The sequence below is a fragment of the Balaenoptera physalus genome, assembly GCF_965194825.1.
Source record: "Balaenoptera physalus genome assembly, chromosome: 2".
Classification (NCBI taxonomy): Eukaryota; Metazoa; Chordata; class Mammalia; order Artiodactyla; family Balaenopteridae; genus Balaenoptera; species Balaenoptera physalus.
The window spans coordinates 66,242,712-66,264,374 of record NC_138883.1 but is presented as its reverse complement, the minus strand read 5'-3'; the positions used below and the strand labels follow the sequence as shown (position 1 = coordinate 66,264,374).

Genomic DNA, 21,663 nt, shown 5'->3' with positions numbered 1-21,663 from the left:
ATATATATATATATACACATACACATATATATATATATACATACATATAAACATACATATATAGATATACATACCTATACATAGACAATTCTTATAGGAATTGGCTCACACAGCTACAGAAGCTGAGAAGTCCCACGATCTAGTGTGTACAAGCAGGAGGAATAGGAAAGCTGATGGTGTGACTCAGTCTAGGTCCTAAGGCTTGAGAATTGGGGAGTCAGTGGTGTAAGTGGCAGTCTGAGTCCAAATGTCCTTGAAACAGGAGCACTGATGTCTGAGGGCAGGAGAAGATGAATGTCCTAGCTCAAGCAGAGAGAGCGAATTCGCCCTCCCTCTACCTTTTTGTTCTATTCAGTCCCTCAACAGATTGGATGATGTCCACCCACATTGCTAAGGACAATCTTTTTTACTCGGTCTACTGATTCAAATGCTAATATCTTCCAGATACACCGTCACAGATATACCTGGAAAAAATGTTTTACTAGCTATCTGGGCATTCCTTAGCCCAGTCAAGTTGACACATAAAATTAACCATCACGTGCACAATACATGTATAAGATTAAATTAAAGAATCTTTTCCTTGATAGGTGAGGGAGAGAACAATCCATTTTAAGCACCGAGTTTATCTGTTTAGTGGTTGACTTGCTCCAAATATAAATAACAATTCTTTTAGTTGTTCTCAATTCCTTTTTTCTTTTTCTTTAGGTGTGTAAGTTCCCTTTAAATCATAACTCCCTAGAGCAGCTTAACGTCAGGCCATTACATGACCATTATTTCTAAGCCAGTATGTTTTGCTCCACTTTGGCCACAGAGCATGTGATGGATGGCATTTTCAGGACAGGGTCAGAAGTTCTGAAATATTGCTATCCATCAAGAGAGGAACTAGTAAAAGACTGAAGGACTGTGGAAAAATCAGCACAAACCAGAAACCGCTGTTAGAGAAGCAAGTTGGTACTTACCCTCAGGGGAGAAGCATCACTTTCACGCAGAAGGGAGGGACTTTCTTGGTCCCTGACCACCGTAACTTTGTGACTTATAAAGATGATACTATTCATCTGGTGGTGGTGTTCTAGGTTGTTATGAGGAATGCTTATAAAAATTGTTGCTGAACGTGCTAGATATGCAAAATGCTATTTAAATGCTTAATTACTAGAAGTGAACCCAAATAATGACTGAGTTTGATTTCCTACAGACTAGAACTGCTGCTCCCGATGCATGACCATTAGCAGCGTTCTGCAGTGTCTCTAATTGCACAGTCCTGAGGCTTAGCCATAAATAACTTACTGATTGATCAGGGAGGAAACCACAGGCCCTATTAGTGCTGGTGAAATGGAAGGTCTAACTTCCGTGAAAGAAATCTTTTACTTTACTGTTAAATGGTGAGGGGAAAGGAAGATAGTCTCTTAAAGCTAAAATATATTACTCTTATAAAGGCTCTCAAAATGTAAACAAATGAGTAAGTGGTTAAAGGCCTGTTTGGGGTTTGTATTTTCTAGGTTTACTGGCATGCAGAGACTGGGGCAGGTTTTATTACCGGAGGGACCTGCTTCATTCTCTGTGTGCAATCCATTCCGTGATTGCATCCCTTTTCCTTGTGCAAGAGGAGGAGGAGTGACTCATGATGACTCCTGGTTTTAGTTTCAGTGAATTCCTGAAGGTGCAAAACTGAGTCAACAATCGTCTCATTTAACTTCACTTTGGTTTATTTCTTTGGAGGGGATGTATTTGCTAGTTTAAATATTAATATTGAAAAGTAGATTATACATTAAACTATGGCAAGAGAGCTCCAGAAACATGAAAATTAGCTAAGTCCTAGGAAAAAATGCTCATCTTGTTTTCTATGACCTAAAAGATGTCATAAGCAAGACACATGAGCCATAATCCCTGCCTCTCCTTCCTTCCTGTCAACACAGTGTTTACTGAGCACTGACTTCATTCCTGGCACTGTACTATGTCCTGGGGATATAGAATCCACCCCCCCACCCCCCTTGTTGTTGCCTCTCCTTGAAGGGGTGACTAACAAACAAATTGCCTTAAGGGAGAATGCCTGTGTTCCTGAGGTGGCCAGCATGCTGGGGGAGCAGCTAACAGCCTGGGAAGCAGGGGAGGCTTGTTATGCAAATTAAAATTGTCAGCATTTTGTAAATGCTGTTTATTAACATTTTTCTTTTACTTTTGATGGGTCCTTTGTGGATTTCTATGATGGTAGAGGAGTTCTGAGTCACTATTGAAGATTTCTGTAAAGAAATACAGCATTGCCAGGCAGAGGAGGGGGCGTTTTAATTCAGTGAACCTTTGCACAGTGCAAATTTAGTGGATCAGATGAGTGTTTGTAATGGGTAAACAGTACTAGTCATCCAAATCAAATGCCATCACAGTGAACCCAGAAACAGTCACATTTTTTTTCACTAGAGTAAAACTTCTTTATAATAAATGCGTTTGTTAAAAATCATGTTTTTGGTTTTTGGACACTAGAGACAAAGTAGAGGAAATGGCAAGACTCAGATTTTTGCAATCAAGCATTTACTTGTTAAATTGACAAGAATTTTCCTGAACGCAGTGGAAGGAGGGGTTAGGCATGCCCCAAACAAGATTTTGTGTAGTTTGGAGGCTGTTTCTTATGAGAACACAGAATGATTAGAGGGAAGTGAAATGAGAGGTTGACGTGTTATTACTAATTGTTGCCTGTTAGGTTTTAGTGGAAGATAAGAATGTTAGATGCAAACTTTGGTAAAAATTCTGAGGGACTTTTCAATGTTTCAGTGTCTGATGGTTCTAGTTCTTTATAATACAAAATTTCACTTAAACCTTAAGGGTTTGCTGTTGTTGTTGTTGTTAGCACTTCTAGAAACAGACCAAGCATCAGCTAGTTGTAAGTGTGCTTCTCCTCTCTTGCATGTTGACGTAAAAGTCTTTATAGGAAGAAAAAAAACCTTATTCCTTAATTATAGAAAATAGACTTGAAATGTGTGCAACCCATCTGGATTAAGATAGAACAGCTATATATCCTGGTATCATCGTTATTCCTGGTTAAAGATGAGGGGTGATGAGAACAACTGTTTAATGGAACAGAGGACAGAGAGATTGCTACCGAGTGAGGTGAAAGGCTGAGAGAGAGCAGTTTACAACTTTGTATAAGAAGTAGCACACTTCTTAGTTTGGTACTCAGTTTAACTCAGAGACATGTTTTGAGGGCCTATGCTGTTGGGACATGTGTTGGGACTATGCTGGGTATCGTGTACACAAAGACTGAGAGACATAGTCCATCAAGAAGCTCCTAGTATGGGTAGGAAAAACACCAACCACAGCTCAACAGTAACTTATTGATACAGCGATCAGTTAATTTTGTCCAGGAGGTCATCTGAGAGGAGATGCTTGTGCTAAGAACAATTAGACATTTGCTAGTTAAAGAAATAATGGAAGGGTCTTCCAGACAAAGAGAAAAGGATGATAAAACCTTGGCCACAGAAGAGCCTATAAGGCCTTAGGGCCTTTGACTCATTTGTCTAGAACATAGGGTACAAATCAGGGGGAAGAATGGGAGGCTGGAGTGGTAGATAGGAGCCCAATTGTGATGGGCCCACCTAAGATGTTTGGATGCTGTCCTCTAGATCAGGGGTCCCCAATCCCCAGGCTGCGGATGGGTACTGGTCAGCGGCCTGTTAGGAGCCGGGCCGCACAGCAGGAGGTGAGCGGCAGGTGAGAGAGTGAAGCTTCATCTGCCACTCCCCATCACTCCCCATTGCTTGCATTACCACCTGAACCGTCCCTCCCACCCCGCCAACCAAATCTGTGGAAAACTTGTCTTCCATGAAACCGGTTCCTGGTGCCAAAAATGTTGGGGACCACTGCAGGTAACAGGGAGCCCTCTTGATCCTCTGGCCACCAACATTTTATTATGAACAGTTTTAAAGCATACAGCAAAGTTGAAAGAATTCTACAGTGAGCACTTGTATAACTATCATTCAGATTGGTACTATAAACATTTTACTATACTTGTTTAATCACCTATCTATCCAACCATCCATCCCTTTGTAATCCATCAATCCATTTTATTTTTATGCATTTCAAAACAAATTACAGATTTCAGTACATTCCTCTCTGAATATTTCAACATGAATATCACTAAGTAGAATTTGTTGTTTAAGGCATTTAATGTAAAATTATATTCTTTTTTTTTTTTTTTAACTTTTGGGTTTATTTTATTTATTTATTTATGGCTGCGCTGGGTCCTCGCCCCTGTGCGAGGGCCTTCTCTTGTTGTGGCAAGCGGGGGCCACTCTTCATCGCGGTGCGCGGGCCTCTCACTATCGCGGCCTCCCTTGCTGCGGAGCACAGGCTCCAGACGCGCAGGCTCAGTAATTGTGGCTCACGGGCCCAGTTGCTCCGCGGCATGTGGGATCCTCCCAGACCAGGGCTCAAACCCGTGTTCCCTGCATTGGCAGGCAGATTCTCAACCACTGTGCCACCAGGGAAGCCCCCAAAATTATATTCTTTTTAGGTTTTAAAGCATGAGAATAAGATAATCGATTTTGTATTTATGAAATATAACGTGAAGAATGAATTGGAAGAGGGAAACAAATTAGAAACCTGCTTCAAAAATCTAAGTGAGAGATGCTAAGAATGTGATGAAAGCCTGCAGTAGAAATGGAGAGGTACCAGTTAATTCAAGAGCCAGTCCAGAAGTGGAGTCAGTGGATCAGTTGACCAGCTGCATGTAGGGAGGGGAGGAGTGGAGGGCAAAGGCTGGGCTGGGGAAGTATAAAAAGTGAAAGATGGATCCAAGGTTTTCTAGTCTGGATAACTGGGTGTTTGATGATGGGATATGTAATACAGAGGGGAAAAGAGGTTTGGAAGTAGAACAAAAGATAAGTTGAGGCCATCTCTCAAGGAGAGCATTCAGAATAAGTAGAGAATAGGGGCTAAGGGGACCACTCTGGGGAAAGCCAATATTTAAGGTACAAGAGGAAAATGCTGAGCCCACACGAGAGGCAGAGAGGAATAGTCAAAAGGCTAGGAAGGAAATCAAGCCTCAGATAGACAGACAGACAGACAGACAGACAGACAAAGGTTTATTATGTGTTTACTATGTTCCAGGGTTCCTAAGTGGTTTATATTCATGGACTCATTGAATCCTCATAACAACCCTATTTTATAGATGAGGAAATAGGGGAGCTCAGGGACAGAAATGTCAAGTAATTTGCTGAAGGTTTTGCAGTTAGTAAGTGGCAGAGCCAGTTTTGAACCAAAGTCATTCAGATTTGTCTTATCATGGTGGCCAAGGAAAGAGGGAATTTCCAGGAGAGTGTAGTCAGAGGGTCACGGTCCTCCATGATCTGAACCCTAACCTACCTTTCCAACTTTGTCTTCTAATTACTCTGCACTTACTCGAGACTGGTCAACTTGAAATGCTCCATGTCTTTGACACAAGCTCAAACTCTTGTAGAGCTTCCCAAAGTGTTTTGTAGGCCACTAGTTCCATGAGATGCTCTGTGAAAAAAAGTGTCTTGTGGTCAAATAAGTTTGAGAAATGCTGCCAACTTTATTATCTTGGAAATTTGCGAGTTATGTTAGCCCATCAAAGGTATTGGGAAGTCCTGCAGTAAAGAATCTATTCTAACTTTGTCTATCAGTGTCTCCCAAACGTATTTGAACTTGTTTGACCTTGGGACCCATCCCTCTTTTCCTCATAGAAAATCTATAAACTCCCTTCAGGACTAGAATTCTGAAACCCTCCTAGTGAAACAAGACTTTACTTTTCCTCAGGTGGTTTTAAGTGAGATACATGACATAGCTTTATCTGCCTCTCACTCTTGATGGCCATGGAACACATTCTCCCCTGAAACATCATTATTTGTGCCCTGCACTCCTCCCAGTGCCCCAGGAGAATGGCGTCCCGGTCTATTTCATCTTAGGATCTTACATGGGACCTAGCACAGTGCCTTTCATACAGTCATCGTTCCGTCAGAGTCTATTTGTGGATAAATAAAATGCACAAAACACAGAGGAAATTAGTACTTTTTCTCTTAAAATAAGTATTCTTTTAAAAGGACTTTTCTGTTCAAAACATGGATGCAAATTTGGACTCAAACCAGGCTTTTCTTTGAGAATAAGGAGAATGTATGTTTCGAGTTTCAGTTTTCATTTGAACTGTTTGCTCTTGGGTTCAGTTGAGGAATAAACTGAGGAAAGTAACATTTTGGTCATTTCTGTCCTAACTGCATAATGGGATATACCGGGAGGTCTTGGAAACATCACTTCTCTTGAGCAGTATCTGGTCTTGTCAGACTTGGATTTCATAGTTAAATCAGTGTGTACCTATACCTTTGAACTTCCTTACTGGTTTGATGTAATTATTTCTCTTGCTCATTCTGACTTACTGTTGGCAGCAGTCCCACTGGTTTCATTGTTTCGTGAGTCCTTATATGGAACTTAATCAAGTGTGATGTTGTGTCTGACCGTCCTCCTTTGAATTGTATAACACACTCAGCTATGCCCTGCTCTGTTTTCCCTGTGGGGATAGAAGAGAGACTTTTCTGACGCCCTCCCACTCTCTTTTCTGCATCATACAGCTCACAACTCCCACATGTGGTTAAGTCATTTAGAAGTGTGTGTGTGTGTGTGTGTGTGTGTGTGTGTGTCAGAGAGAGAGAGAGAGAGAAAGAGAGGATGTTGTGTGTACAAGCCAGGAGAGTCATGCGGAGGGAGACAGACCAGTCATGAGCACAGGCAGTCACGGGAGCACGGAGATCCCTAGGAAAGGCCTGAGCATTAGGGTAAAACGGCTGCTTTCCTCCTACACATCAACCACACCTCATGCAAGTTTTGTTTGCTTATTCCTTAGCTGGATGTCCTACCCCTGGAGCAGGACACCAGAATCCTTGTGAGTTTAGAGGGCTGCGTAGGAGTTTTATTAGCTCACGTGCTTGTTTAAGAGCCCCTGATGATCATAATTATTGTTTTAGAATGAGTCTGAGATTTTTTTTATGGAGAAGACAAACCCTACTTGGAGTATATTTTTATTTTCAGAGTCTCTTTAATGCCACAAAGAGCAAGTTTTTTGAATTTGCATATGTTCATGTGGTGATGGTACCTTGATAATCATCATTCAGAGAAACAACAGGCCTGGTGGCCACTTTACGGAAAGTTCTAAATTTATTATAGTAAATGATTTGAAATTTAGGAGAGGAAGAGAGACCCAAGAATCAGATCTGGCTCTGTATGATAAAAGAACATTGTGCTATCAAGAATAATTCTCATCATTTTCCATAGTGACATTATGGTATGCAATTAAAATGGCAATATTTTACATGGAGTGACAAAATTGTATTGTCATGGCCACCATATCATAGAGAGAGAAAACTAACATTTAGCATCACTGTTAATAATACTGAAATATTTAGAATTTTTTTAAAGAATGAACAACTATTATGATGTCATCAAAATGGAAAGTGTTGCAAAGGGAAGAAAACACACTTTTGGCTGAATGCACAGGGAATGCTGATGGTATTCATTAAGCATGAAATAATAAGAGGAACAAAATTTCCATATCCATCCCTCCCCTATGAAATATCTTCTGTGTTTTCAGTGCTCCCTTTGAAGTCAATATATCTTTGCTTTAATCCATTTTTAAAGCTTCCTTTGAAATCAGTGGGAGCTCATGCCTGGAAGAGAGGAAAGTGGCTGAGGATTGGATGCCTGCTGGGGAAGAGGGACCAGCCTAATCGTCACTGGAAAATAATATTTATTGATTGTACTCATGTGCATGGTCTGTTAGGCTCCACACTAAAGTGACTTTGAAACTGGTCTGATTCATTTCTAATATTACAAAACTAATAAGATGACCGAGAACAGTTAACTTCTTTTTAGGGCAGGGTTTTTGTTTCAAATGATTGGAGAAAAATGAATATTTTAAATGGAAATAATTCTTTTATCTTGACACTCTCACAAACACTGTTTCACCTAAGTGAATTTTCCAGATAACTGAAACTAATAATTGTCTAATAGAGTAATTCCTTCAAGGACGATTGAAGAGTGTAGGATTATTTTCTCCTCTATGTAGTTACTTCAGACTGCTTGGCTTTAAAAAGAATTCTCGTTAAAAACTTTGGAGCAAGGTAAAAGTAATTTATTTCTCATTCTTTCTGCCTCTTCCTTTACTGCTGCCAGTTGTGCTCTGTAATATAGGTCACGTGTTCTCTGTTTCTATTCTGCTCTCTTACTTTACATGGAGTTTCCTGAAGAAGGGCCCGGAGGCCTGAAGTAGCTCTATACCTTTCCTACAGGGTGAAACATAAAGATGGTCCCTTCTCTCATTTCCTTTTTCTCTCCCCTTGTTTCCTGCTCTTCATTTTCTGTCCCTCCTCTCCTTGGACCACCTGCCTCTTTTCCTTTCCCGTGTGATCCACTCCCATGATGTCAGCCCCATCTATGAGCGGGGGTGGGGGGGGGTCTGTCAATGTCTGGCCTGTATACCTTGGTCACAGGCTTGAGCTTTGCATCTCTGATTGGATCTTGACCTGGATGCCTCTCGGGGCCTCAAACTCAATACTTCAAAGCTGAGCTCAGCAACTCCTGCCAAGATCTTCATTTTCAATCTCTGTGAGTGGTATCACCTTCCAGCTAGCCTCCGTCTAGCCTGAAAATCTGTCAATTGCCCTTGACAATGTCTCCTCCCTATCACTCCACCTCTAATCATTTAGCAAATCCTGTCATGTCTGCCTTGGAAGTCCAGGACCTGCTCCTTCTCCACTCCTCCCTGCCACTATCTCATCTAGTCCCTCAACACATCTTGCCAATGACAACAACTGCCTTCTCTCTGGTCACTTCCTTATGCAAACTTGTCTTCACATGGTTGCAACTTTTCTTCCTAAAATTGGATGCTGGCCATGTCATTCTCAGACTTAAGAACCACCCCCCGCCCCTTTGCCTCAGCTGAGCATGTAAAGTCTTTTGTAATCTGTCCTGACTCTCTAGCTCCTTTTCTATGTAGTAAGCCCATTGCTCCTGCCACTGAAAATGCTTCTTGATTCACTTGGCAAATGTCTGCATATCCTTCAAGAGTAGGTGGAGTGTCTTTTCTACGAAGCCTTCCCCAGTGTCTTCAGACAGTCTCTTCCCCCTTCTTTGGGTTCCCACCCTCTCTTCTTTCGAGGTGACCTGTGATGATCTGTTTTTATGTGTCTCCTGCACCGGAATGAAAGTTCCTGGAGAGTGCAGTTTATAATTTGTTTCTCTGTCAATCCTCATCCCAATGCCTACCTCAGGTCAGGTACAAATCAATAAATACTTGGTGAGTGAAGATTCTGAGAAGTCTTTTTCACTTACATTTGGGCTTGAAGTTATTTTATGCTGTTGAAGATGCTGGTTCAGACATTAAAATAATAAAACATTTTAACAGATTCTGCCTTCGAGAGGCATATGTTAGAGAATATATAAAATTTTTTATCTCTTAGAAGGGAAGACAATGCCCATACACTGAGGATGGTCCAGCAGAAGGAAAGAAAGTTCCGGTCCATAGGGATGTCCTTAAACCCTTGTACCATCTCCAGAATAACCTGTTGCTGGAGTCCTTGTTACATGAGAAAAAAGTAAGCCCCTATCATTAAAACCACTTTTAGTCAGGTATAGAGAAAAGTCACCTGCTTCAGAGTTTCCACTCTCAAGGTTTCTGAGATTTCAGCTAAGAGCCTCTAGTGAGAGAGTTTTTTCTTGGTGTTTTCAGCAAGACCTATAAATCAAACACACAAATCCTCAAAGTCTTATTTTAAAAAAATGATAGTACAGTGGGAGAAACATCCAGCTGAAGTACCTAACTTATGGTAAAAATGAGAAACCTTTTTTTCTTTTAAAGAAACATAGAAAATATAAATAAGGTCCCCTTACTTGGAGATATTTAGTTTTAATTTCAGTGATGTTTCTGAGCAATGGTAGAGATAGAAAATTGTCTAACTAATTTAACAATTGAGTGAGAGCATCTGACTTTATTAAATAAATATATAAAGTAGAAGTCTGTTTCAGTTTCATTGTTTGGGCAATTAGAGGGGAGGGAAAATAGGTAAGAGTGATCTGGGGGCAGAGCACAGCCTGCATTAGAGGAAAGGCTGGGAGGGTGGAGCGAGTCCAAGAGAAGACGGAGGTTGTTCCCCTAGTTCCCCCCATAACCTTCTGTTTGAGGTCTCTACTTCATCGTCCCTCCCTCCTTTCTAACTTACCTCATCTGGCCCAGACCATCCTCCAACGGCATGTCTATCCAAGGCACTTGAAGTTCTTCTTTCGCTTTCTAATCACTCTCTTTCCCCAGCCTCTGCCTCCAGACCCTTACCTGCCCAGCGTCTATGGTCCCGCTTGCTGTGGGATCTCATCTCCTCCCTCCTTTCCCTAGGTGGATGAAATTTCTGCCTGCTCATCTGCAGCTCAGCAGAGTCCTAACTTACCTTTTGGTGTGTTATTTAACCCTCTGGGCCTCAGTATCCTCATCTGTGAAAAGAGAATTAGTAACACATACCTCACAAGATTGTGAGTTGCCCAGCAGGTCCTCAACAAACATTCATTTCCCTTCCCTCCTTTGCTTTTTGCTGCTCTTCCCACTTTTTGCTGCTTCCCTTCTGCTCTGCTGATACCAGTGCTTTCCAGTCTTCTTACCAACTAAGCCATCAGCTGGGAATTTGTCTCTGGAATTCTGCCTGGAGTCTATGCCTGTGTCTGAGAGTAAGGGTTTCAGAGGGAGGCTCTGAGGTACGGACATCTCTGCACCAGCTGCAGAGTCAGACATCACAGATTCAGGTCCTTGTCCCACCATGTACTCCTGTATGAGCTTTGGGAAGGTTGCATATTCTCTTGGTGGCCTAGTTTCCTCATTTGTAATTTGGGGATAATAATTATTTCTGTTTCTAGGGTTATAGGAAGGATTAAATGAGCTACTTCATGAGAAGTGTTCAGTGTAATACCCAGCACATTGTAAGTGCCTACTAAATGTCATAGGTAACCTCAATGTAGAAAATTGTACTGTGCCTTGTGACCAATGGCATGATGTCCTCAATGCTCCAGCTTCATTATCTCATCTCAGAAGGAAAACATGGCAGGATTCAAGTGGCAGTTACCAGGGCACATCCAGAGCAGGCCCTTGATAGATGCTTGCTGGGGTTCACTGTCTGTGGTGGGTGTGGGAGTGTGCACCAGCTTTGTTTTGTATGGGAAGGAAGCTGTATCAACAGGGAAGCAACTTCTGCACGGATTCTGACCTAAAGCCTCCTTCACTACACAGAACTCACCACCTCTCTGGGCTACAAGCAGCAAGTGTCCATATATTGCTGATAGGAATCACCTGATGGGGGTGGAGATTACTCTTAACCTATTTCTGGGTGAGCTTAATTAGCATAAATTAGTATTCATGCATGAAAGACTTCATCATGAATCTTATGCCCAAATATAGCTCAGCATGTTTACTAGCTTTCTGATTGTCAGCTGTGTTGCTCTGCTCATGCCGTCTGTGAGTGTGCAAAAGAGAGGGAGAGAGAGGAAGGAGAGGTAGAAAGGAGAAGCATAGAGGTGGGCAGGATGAGGGCAAGGGGATGGGGCGGGGGGAGAGATTGAGAGAGAATATTCATTTGAAGGTTTCACCTTCTGCTGGATTACATTCATATATAACTGGGGAGTTGGCCCCATAATTCAACAATGTCACTGAAAATGAAGATGATACATTTTAACTGCATTTTTAAAGACAGAGATATATATGCTAGACGTTTAGATATACCACAGGAGGAATTTGGCTATATTCCAGAATGTCATTAAAGAGCAGAAAATATCTCTAGAATTCTAGCATCAGAGCTGGAAAAGATCTCAATTTAGCTTTTCATTTCCCAGAATCAGAAACTGAAGTATAATGATGCTAAGAGACTTTGCCAGAGCTCACCAGCTGGTCAGAGGCAGAGCAGGGACTAGACACAATTCTGCTGACTGGTGTTCTGAGGGCTTTCTGCTGCACCCCGGACAAGTGTGCATACATAAAATGCCAGAAAACTAACAGTACCTGAGAGCCTACAGAAAAAAAAAGGATTGGTTGGAATTGAGTTGGAAGCGAAGGCAGGAGAGGCTGCCCTGTTCTGCAGTAGGAACAAGACTGAGGTGAAGATTTTGAGGGAGGGGGGCTCCCTCAGGCAGCCTGTGATGGAGCAGCGTAGAGTCTTAGTCAAGCAGAGGACTCTGGTGAGAAGAGATACTATCTTCTGCAGAGAAGAGACCTTTGTGGTGACCAAAGGAATGGTAAGTGTACATGGCTGATATCCTTCATATCTTGACTCGTCTGGCTAATGGGAGAGAGAAAGCTGGAGAACACCAGGCATCTCGATGAGAGTGGTTGAAGGAACTGCAGAGAAAGGAAATGCTGGAGGTGCCTGAGATTTATCATTTTGACTCTCCAGTCTTACCTAGTGTTAGTCCTTTGCTTGCCAGCTGTATGTAGATTTTTAGGGCAGCTATATTTTTAGGGCAGCAGCTTCCACACAGACTTTAATGGAGATGTTGTCATCGACTGACACCAACAAAAGTATGATTCACAAAGTAAAATGCACCCATGTTACAGACCTAAGAACAACCTATGTAAATATTTGGAGAACGTTCTTCCTGGCATCTGTCTATGCATATTTACACGTACAAACACACACATTTATTTTTATACAAATGTGATCAGACTGTACATCTTGTTTTGTAGTTTGCTTTTTTAATGTTTTAAATCATTTTTATTGAATCTACGGATTGAAGAGGCAGGTGAAAATCCTTCTTCAAACTTAAACTTTACTTTTATTTTTTTAAATCAACTTTATTGGTTGCATAATTTACATAAATAAAATACATTCATTTAAAATATACAGTTTAATGAGTTTTGATAAATATAAAGAACTCTTACAATTCAATGATTATAAAACAAACAACCCAATAAAAATGGGCAAAGAAAGGACACTTTATAAAAGAAGATATTTCTCCATTTAATTCCATCAATTTTGGCTTCTCATAAATTGAAACTCTGTTAGGAGTTTGAAATTGTACAGGATTGTTATATCATCTTCATGAATTGACTCCTTTTTCATTATCATAGTCGCTTTTGTTCCCTGGCATCATTCCTTGTTCTGAAGTCCACTTTGATATTGAAATAGACTCTATTAATTTCTTGTGGTATATCTTTTCCATTCTTTTGATATAAGCCTGTTTCTATGTTTTATTTTGACAGCATGTAGTTGGGTCTTGGTTTTTAATCTTTGCCTTTTAATTGGAATGTTTAACCAATTTATATTTACGGTAATTATTGATGTGGTTGTATTTAAGGTTTCTATCTTCATACTTGTTTTTTTATTTTTCAGTTTGAAACAAGATTTAAAAAAAATTTTTTTTCTTTTTAAACATCTTTATTGGAGTATAATTGCTTCACAATGGTGTGTTAGTTTCTGCTTTATAACAAAGTGAATCAGCTATACATATATATACATCCCCATATCCCCTCCCTCTTGCTTCTCCCTCCCCTCCTTCTTATCCCACCCCTCTAGGTGGTCACAAAACACCGAGCTGATCTCCCTGTGCTATGCAGCTGCTTCCCACTAGCTATCTATTTTACATTTGGTAGTATATATTGGTCCATGCCACTCTCTCACTTCGTCCCATCTCACCCTTCCCCCCACCCCGTGTCCTCAAGTCCATTCTCTACATCTGCGTCCTTATTCCTGTCCTGTCCCTACGTTCTTCATAACCATTTTTTTTTCTTTTACTATCCATATATGTGTTAGCTTACGGTATTTGTTTTTCTCTTTCTGACTTACTTCACTCTGTATGACAGACTCTAGGTCCATCCATCTCACTACAAATAACTCCATTTCGTTTCTTTTTATGGCTGAGTAATATTCCATTGTATATATGTGCCACATCTTCTTTATCCATTCATCTGTCCATGGATACTTAGGTTGCTTCCATGTCCTGGCTATTGTAAATAGAGCTGCAATGAACATTGTGGTACATGACTCCTTTTGCATTATGGTTTTCTCAGGGTATATGCCCAGTAGTGGGATTCCTGGGTCGTATGGTAGTTCTACTTTTAGTTTTTTAAGGAACCTCAATACTGTTCTCCATAGTGGCTGTATCAATTTACATTCCCACCAACAGTGCAAGAGGGTTCCCTTTTCTTCACACCCTCTCCAGCATTTATTGTTTGTAGATTTTTAAATAATGGCCATTCTGTCTGCTGTGAGGTGATAACCTCATTGTAGTTTTGATTTGCATTTCTCTAATGATTAGTGATGTTAAGCAGTCTTTCATGTGTTTGTTGGCTATCTGTATATCTTCTTTGGAGAAATTTCTATTTAGGTCTTCTGCCCGTTTTTGGATTGGGTTGTTTGTTTTTTTGATACTGAGCTGCATGAGCTGCTAGTAAATTTTGGAGATTAATCCTTTGTCAGTTGCTACTTTTGCAGATATTTTCTCCCATACTGAGGGTTGTCTTTTCATCTTGTTTATGTTTTCCTTTGCTGTGCAAATGATTTTAAGGTTCATTAGGTCCCATTTGTTGATTTTTGTTTTTGTTTCCATTTCGCTAGGAGGTGGGTCAGAAAGGATCTTGCTGTGATTTATGTCATACAGTGTTCTGCCTATGTTTTCCTCTAAGAGTTTTATAGTGTCTGGCCTTACATTTAGGTCTTTAATCCATTTTGAGGTTATTTTTGTGTATGGTGTTAGGGAGTGTTCTAATTTCATTCTTTTACATGTAGCTGTCCAGTTTTCCCAGCACCACTTATTGAAGAGGCTGTCTTTTCTCCATCGTATATGCTTGCCTCCTTTATCAAAAATAAGGTGACCATATGTGCGTGGGTTTACCTCTGGGCTTTCTATCCTGTTCCATTGATCTATATTTCTGTTTTTGTGCTAGTACCATACTATCTTGATTAATGTAGCTTTGTAGTATAGTTTGAAGTCAGGGTGCCTGATTCCTCCAGTTCGATTTTTCTTTCTCAAGATTGCTTTGGCTATTCAGGGTCTTTTGTGTTTCCATACAAATTGTGAAATTTTTTGTTCTAGTTCTGTGAAAAATGCCATTGGTAGTTTGATAGGGTTTGCATTGAATCTATAGAATGCTTTAGGTAGTATAGTCATTTTCACAATGTTGATTCTTCCAATCCAAGAACATGGTATATCTCTCCATCTGTTTGTATCATCTTTAATTTCTTTCATCAGTGTCTTATAGTTTTCTGCATACAGGTCTTCTCCTTAGATAGGTTTATTCCTAGCTATTTTATTCTTTTCGTTGTAATGGTAAATGGGAGTGTTTCCTTAATTTCTCTTTCAGATTTTTCATCATCATATAGGAATATATATAAGAATGCAAGAGATTTCTGTGCATTAATTTTGTATCCTGCTACATTACTAAATTCATTGATTAGCTCTAGTAGCTTTCTGGTAGTGTCTTTAGGATTCTCTATGTATAGTATCATATCATCTACAAACAGTGACAACTTTACTTCTTCTTTTCTGATTTGGATTCATTTTATTTCTTTTTCTTCTCTGATTGCTGTGGCTAAAACTTCCAAAACAATGTTGAATAATAGTGGTGAGAGTGGGCAACCTTCTCTTGTACCTGATCTTAGTGGAAATGATTTCAGTTTTTCACCGTTGAGAATGATGTTGGCTGTGGGTTTGTCATATATGGCCTTTATTATGTTGAGGTAAGTTCCCTCTATGCCTATTTTCTGGAGGGTTTTTATCATAAATGGGTGTTGAATTATGTCACAAGCTTTTTCTATATCTGTTGAGATGATCATATGGTTCTTCTCCTTCAATTGTTAATATGGTGTATCACATTGATTGATTTGCGTATATTGAAGAATCCGTGCATTCCTGGGATAAACCCCACTTGATCATGGTGTATGATCCTTTTATTGTGCTGTTGGATTCTGTTTGCTAGTATTTTGTTGAGGATTTTTGCATCTATGTTCATCAGTGATATTTGCCTGTAGTTTTCTTTCTTTGTGACATCTTTGTCTGTTTCTGGTATCAGGGTGATGGTGGCCTTGTCGAATGAGTTTGGGAGTGTTCCTCCCTCTGCTATATTTTGGAAGAGTGTGAGAAGGATAAGTGTTAGCTCTTCTCTAAATGTTTGATGGAATTCGCCTGTGAAGCCATCTGGTCCTGGGCTTTTGTTTGTTGGAAAAATTTTAATCACAGTCTCAATTTCAGTGCTTGTGATTGGTCTGTTTATATTTTCTATTTCTTCCTGGTTCAGTCTTGGAAGGTTGTGCTTTTCTAAGAATTTGTCCATTTCTTCCAGGTTGTCCATTTTATTGGCATAGAGTTGCTTGTAGTAATCTCTCATGATCCTTTGTATTTCTGCAGTGTCAGTTGTTACTTGTTTTTCATTTCTAATTCTATTGATCTGAGTCTTCTCCCTTTTTATCTTGATGAGTCTGGCTAATGGTTTATCAATTTTGTTTATCTTCTCAAAGAACCAGCTTTTAGTTTTATTGATCTTTGCTATTGTTCCCTTCATTTCTTTTTCATTTATTTCTGATCTGATCTTTATGATTTCTTTCCTTCTGCTAACTTTGGGGTTGTTTTGTTCTTCTTTCTCTAATTGCTTTAGGTGTAAGGTTAGGTTGTTTATTTGAGACGTTTCTTGTTTCTTGAGGTAGGATTGTATTGCTATACACTTCCCTCTTAGAACTGCTTTTGCTGCATTCCATGGATTTTGAGTCGTCGTGTTTTCATTGTCATTTGTTTCTAGGTATTTTTTAATTTCCTCTTTGATTTCTTCAGTGATCACTTGGTTATTAAGTAGTGTACTGTTTAACCTCCATGTATTTGTATTTTTTACAGATTTTTTTCCTGTAATTGATATTCAGTCTCATAGCATTGTGGTCGGAAAAGATACTTGATACGATTTCAATTTTCTTAAATTTACCAAGGCTTGATTTGTGACCCAAGATATGATCTATCCTGGAGAGTTTTCCATGAGCACTTGAGAAGGAAGTGTATTCTGTTGTTTTTGGATGGAATGTCCCATAAATATCAATAAAGTCCATCTTGTTTAATGTGTCATTTAAAGCTTGTGTTTCCTTATTTATTTTCATTTTGGATCATCTGTCCATTGGTGAAAATAGGGTGCTAAAGTCCCCTACTATTATTATGTTACTGTCGATTTCTTCTTTTATGGCTGTTAGCAGTTGCCTTATGTATTGAGGTGCTCCTATGTTGGGTGCATAAATATTTACAATCGTTATATCTTCTTCCTGGATTGATCCCTTGATCACTGTGTAGTGTCCTTTTTTGCCTCTTGTAATAGTCTTTATTTTAAAGTCTATTTTGTCTGATATGAGAATTGCTACTCCAGCTTTCTTTTGATTTACATTTACGTGGAATATCTTTTTCCATCCCCTCACTTTCAGTCTGTATGTGTCCCTAGGTCTGAAGTGGGTCTCTTGTAGACACATATATATGGGTCTTGTTTTTGTATCCATTCAGCCAGTCTATGTCTTTTGGTTGGATCATTTAATCCATTTACATTTAAGGTATTTATCGATATGTATGTTCCTATTACCATTTTCTTAATTGTTTTAGGTTTGTTACTGTAGGTCTTTTCCTTCTCTTGTGTTTCCTGCCTAGAGAGGTTCTTTTAGCATTTGTTGTAAAGCTGGTTTGGTGTTGCTGAATTCTCTTAGCTTTTGCTTGTCTGTAAAGGTTTTAATTTCTGCCTTGAATCTGAATGAGATCCTTGCTGGGTAGAGTAATCTTGGTTGTAGGTTTTTCCCTTTAATCACTTTAAATATGTCTTGCCACTCCCTTGTGGCTTGAAGAGTTTCTGCTGAAAGATCAGCTGTTAACCTTATGGGGACTCCCTTGTATGTTATTTGTTGTTTTTCCCTTGATGCTTTTTTTTTTAAACATCTTTATTGGAGTATAATTGCTTTATACTGGTGTGTTAGTTTCTGCTTTTGCTGCTTTTAATATTTTTTCTTTGTATTTAATTTTTGATAGTTTGATTAATATATGTCTTGGTGTGTTTCTCCTTGGATTTATCCTGTATGGGACTCTCTGCACCCCCTGAACTTGATTAACTATTTCCTTTCCCATATTAGGGAAGTTTCCAACTATAATCTCTTCAAATATTTTCTCAGACCCTTTCTTTTTCTTCTGGGGCCCCTATAATTTGAATGTTGCTGCGTTTAATGTTGTCCCAGAGGTCTCTGAGACTGTCCTCAATTCTTTTCATTTTTTATTTATTCTGCTCTGCAGTAGTTATTTCCACTATTTTATCTTCCAGGTCACTTCTCTGTTCTTCTGCCTCAGTTATTCTGCTATTGATTCCCTCTAGAGAATTTTTAATTTCATTTATTGTTTCTTCATCATTGTCTGTTTGCTCTTTAGTTCTTCTAGGTCCTTGTTAAACGTTTCTTGTATTTTCTCCATTCTATTTCCAAGATTTTGGATCATCTTTACTATCATTACTCTGAATTCTTTTTCAAGTAGACTCTCTATTTCCTCTTCAGTTGTTTGGTCTGGTGGGTTTTTACCTTTCTCGTTCATCTGCTGTGTGTTTCTCTGTGTTTTCATTTTGCTTAACTTACTGTGTTTGGCGTCTCCTTTTTGCAGGCTGCAGGTTCGTAGTTCCCGTTGCTTTTTGTGTTTGACCCCAGTGGCTAAGGTTGGTTCAGTGGGTTGTGCAGGCTTCCTGGTGGAGGGTAATGGTGCCTGTGTTCTGGAGGAGGAGGCTGGATCTTGTCTTTCTGGTGGGCAGGACCATGTCCGGTGGTGTGCTTTGGGGTTCCTGTGACCTTATTATGAGTTTAGGCAGCCTCTCTGCTAATGGGTGGGATTGTGTTCCTGTCTTTCTAGTTGTTTGGCATAGGGTGTTCAGCACTGTAGCTTGCTGGTCGTTGAGTGGAGCTGGGTCTTAGCGTTGAGATGGAGATCTCTGGGAGAGCTTTCGGCATTTAATATTACGTGGAGCCGGGAGGTCTCTGGTGGACCAATGTCCTGAACTTGCCTTTCCTACCTCAGAGGCACAGGCCTGAAACCTGGCTGGAGCACCAAGACCCTGTCAGCCACACGGCTCAGACAAAAAGGGAGAAAGAATGAAAGAAAGAAAAAGATAAAAGAAAATAAAGTTATTAAAATAAAAAATTAAAAAAATATTAACAATTAAAAAAATTTAAAAATAATAAAAAAAGAAAAAAAAGAAAGAAAGAAGAAAGAAACGAAGAAATCCACCAGTGATATCTAGCACTAAAAACTAACTATACTAAAAACAAAACAAAACAAAAAAAACAAACAGACAGAACCCTAGGACAAATGGTAAAAGCAAAGGTATACAGACAAAATTACACAAAGAAGCATACACATACACACTCATAAAAAGAGAAAAAGGAAAAAAATATATATCATTGCTCCCAATGTCTGCCTTCTCAGTTTGGGATGATTCCTTATCTATTCAGTTATTCCACAGATGCAGGTACATCAAGTTGATTGTGGAAGTTTAATCCCCTGCTCCTGAGGCTGCTGGGAGAGATTTCCCTTTCTCTTCTTTGTTCGCACAGCTCCTGGGGTTCAGGATTTGGCCCTGCCTCTGCGTGTAGGTCGCCTGAGGGCATCTCTTCCCACACAGACAGGTCGGGGTTAAAGGAGCAGCTGATTCAGGGGCTCTGGCTCACTCAGGCTGGGGGGAGGGAGGGGTACGGATGCGGGGCGAGCCTGCGGCGGCAGAGGCCAGCGTGACATTGCACCAGCCTGAGGTGCGCTGTGTGTTCTCCCGGGGAAGTTGTCCCTGGATCATGGGACCCTGGCAGTGGCGTGCTGCACAGGCTCCCAGGAGGGGAGGTATGGATAGTGACCTGTGCTTGCACACAGGCTTCTTGTTGGCTGCAGCAGCAGCCTTAGCGTTTCACGCCCTTCTCTGGTGTCCATGCTAATAGCCGTGGCTTGCGCCCGTCTCTGGAGCTCGTTTAGGCGGTGCTCTGAATCCACTCTCCTCGGCACCCCGAAACAATGGTCTCTTGCTTCTTAGGCAGGTCCAGACTTTTTCCCAGACTCCCTCCCGACTAGCTGTGGCGCACTAGCCCCCTTCAGGCTGTGTTCACGCAGCCAACCCCAGTCCTCTCCCTGAGATCTGACCTCCGAAGCCTGAGCCTCAGCTCCCGGCCCCCACCCATCCCGGCGGGTGAGCAGACAAGCCTCTCTGGCTGGTGAGTGCCGGTCGGCACCCATCCTCTTTGCGGGAATCTCTCTGCTTTGCCCTCTGCACCCCTGTTGCTGCACTCTCCTCCGTGGCTCCGAAGCTTCCCCCAGCCACCCCCCTGTCTCCGCCAGTGAAAGGGCTTCCTGGTCTGTGGAAACTTTTCCTCCTTCACAGCTCCCTCCCACTGGTGCAGGTTCCGTCCCTATTCTTTTGTCTCTGTTTTTTCTTTTTTTCTTTTGCCCTACTCAGGTACATGGGGAGTTTCTTGCCTTTTGGGAAGTCTGAGGTCTTCTGCCAGCATTCAGTAGGTGTTCTGTAGGAGTTGTTCCACATGTAGATGTATTTCTGATGTATTTGTGAGGAGGAATGCGATCTCCACGTCTCAATCCTCCCCCATCTTGAAGGTCTCCCATATTTATTTTTCTATTTGCTCTAATTATTCTTTTTTTTAATTGAAATATAGTTGACATACAGTATTGTGTTAGTTTCAGGTGTACTGTGTAGTGATTTGACATTTGCGTGCACTATGAAATGATCACCATGATATGTCAATGTTCTATCTATTCTTTGTTACCTTTTCCCTATTTTCCTGCCTTCTTTTGGGTAGAGTATTTATTATTTTAATATTATTATTTAATGTTATTTAGTAGTGAATATTTATTATTTTACTGCCTCTATTTATCTCCTCTATGTTTGCTATACTGCTTTATTGCTCTAAAGTTTACAATATACATCTTTAACTTACCACAGTTTATCTTCAAAAAATATTATAGTACTTCATGTGTAATGTAAGATTCTAACAGCCTTCAGTTTCTCCCCTCTGACCTTTATGCTATTGTTCTTATACATGTTGCTTCTGCATATATTGTAAATCGCCAAATACATTGTTAGTATTTTTCTTTAAACAGTCAATTATTTCTTAAAGACGTTTTTAAATGGGAAAAATATCTTCTGTATGTGTATATACGTGTGTATATATATATATATATATATATATATATATATATATATATACACACGTATATACACACATATTTGCCATTTTTAATACTCTTTGTTTCTTTGTATAGATCCACATTTCTATTGCATTATTTACCTTTCACCTAAAGAACTTCCTTTAACATTTCTTGTAGTACAAGGTTGCTGGTGATAAATTTTCTCAGCTTTTATTTGTCTAAAAAATTTCTTTAATACCACTAAAAAGTTTTTTTTATTTTTGAAAGATATTTTCACTGGTTGTAGAATTCTGGGTTGACGATGTTCTTTTACACACTAAAAATGGTATTTAGCTGTCTTCTGCCTTGCCGATTTCTTATAAGAAGCCTATGATCATTTTTTATTTGTTTCTTATTATATAAAGTATCTTTCTTTCCTCTGATTGATTTTAAGATTATTGTTTAACATGGATTTTCAGCAATTTGATTTTGATGTGCCTTTGTGTTTATCCTGCTTGGAGT

The 21,663-nt window shown here is 40.0% G+C and overlaps 1 protein-coding gene and 1 long non-coding RNA gene across 8 annotated transcripts in view; one reads left to right on the top strand and one right to left on the bottom strand.

Annotated features, from left to right (window-relative positions):
* The window catches only part of LOC309656169, a 224,613-nt gene extending 210,318 nt beyond the window's left edge, over nt 1-14,295 (bottom strand). Inside the window, exon 1 of the long non-coding RNA XR_014261199.1 lies at nt 14,246-14,295. This is a non-coding gene — a long non-coding RNA (uncharacterized lncRNA). The remainder of the gene's footprint in view (nt 1-14,245) is intronic.
* The window catches only part of AKAP6 (A-kinase anchoring protein 6), a 583,646-nt gene that overhangs the window by 138,429 nt on the left and 423,554 nt on the right, over nt 1-21,663 (top strand). The window lies entirely within an intron of this gene.